General features: G+C 50.9%; 1 protein-coding gene across 1 annotated transcript in view; it reads left to right on the forward strand.

Moving 5' to 3' along the window:
• LOC104276755 (protein kinase C beta type) overlaps window positions 1-1,382 on the forward strand; it is a gene marked incomplete at its 5' end in the record, with an annotated part of 35,842 nt that overhangs the window by 22,813 nt on the left and 11,647 nt on the right. The window lies entirely within an intron of this gene.

Here is a 1,382-nt window from a genome sequence, read left to right on the forward strand (position 1 = left end):
TGTTGCCGCAGCGGCGGGGCTGTGCCGGGGCGAGGGGACCAGTGACCTGATGGGAAGGTCCCGGTGGGAGCTGGAGCCACGTGGTCTCATCAAACGTGGAAAAAGATCAGCTCTGCCTCGTGGTGCAAAACGTGGTAAATGAAGCCAGTGAACACACAGCATCCCCTTGCCTTCCAGAGAAAAAAAAATAAAGCGGTTTAGCAAATTATTTGAGTCCAGTCTTGGACTTTGCTGTATCTGAGCTGCAAACAGCAGGCGTACCAGTACAGGTGACATGGGCTAAGGCATTCCTCCTTATCTGCAGAAGCCTGAAGGGTTTTCAGCATTAGCATGGGGATTAAATCAATTTGCTCCTGTTTAATACAAACAAAGCTAAATGATTATCCTAGGTAAGCCAGGAGAATCAATCTGCATGTTTATGGGGTCCTATATATCAATAACAGATGGTGCCTTCAAACTCACGTGCATAAAAGCACAACAGGAAAACAAGAAAATCTAACTTCTGGATACATATATCAAAAATACTGAATCGCTGCTCTGTCGTACAGCTCTGTTCAGCTTTACAGGCAGGTACGTGATGTAGAAGATCTTTGACAATTCGTTAAGTCGGCCAAGCTGCTCTGAGTGAGGTGTGTGTTGGTGTCCCGCTGAGGAAGAGGGCGTTTTACTGCCACACTTTGGTTCGGGGAGGGGCGGACGTGTGTAAAAGAGTCTCCAGCCCAAGGCAGTGGGTTTGTGCCATGTCCATCTGTCCAGCTCGCGCCAGCCGGAGCTCTCAGAGGCAGCTCTGAGCTTTGGCCTGGATGGAGGCACGAGTCCTGCACCCACAGACCTGCTTCCCCTCCATGTCCTGACGGATCTCTGGCAGTAGAAGCTGGAGGTGTATCAGTGTGTTCAGGATCAGCACTTAAAGAAAAGACCCACGAGCAGATTTCTTTTCAGCTCTGCTGAAAGCAAACTGAGCCGCTCGACGCGACAGCCAAATCACTAAATCAGTTTATTAGCACATTTCGGGCTCTCGCCTTGTTGTCGAGTTCTTGCTTTAGGAAAACCTCACTGAGTCACAGGATGGTTTTTATCCTCCTGCTTAAGCACAGCAAAGTGGGACCGAACTGCGGTGTCAGGATGCTCTCCGGAGCTTGCTGGGGAGACGCAGAGATCCTTGTGTTTAGCTGAGCCTGAGTCAGCTTGAAGTGGATGGAGTGAAAGCCAACGTGATGTGGAAGCTGCCTGGTGGTGGCAGGACCATGAGCCTGGAGCTCTACTGGGAGCAGGACCTGGCTTGGGACAATACGCTTGGTTTTGCTTATAAAAAACTCTTCTTTCGGGGATGAGGCGGTTTCTCAGCTCGCCGGCTGGAGCTCCGCACCCCCCGCAGAGCT

The sequence above is a fragment of the Apaloderma vittatum genome, unplaced genomic scaffold (genome assembly GCF_000703405.1).
Source record: "Apaloderma vittatum isolate BGI_N311 unplaced genomic scaffold, ASM70340v1 scaffold27817, whole genome shotgun sequence".
NCBI classification, from domain to species: Eukaryota; Metazoa; Chordata; class Aves; order Trogoniformes; family Trogonidae; genus Apaloderma; species Apaloderma vittatum.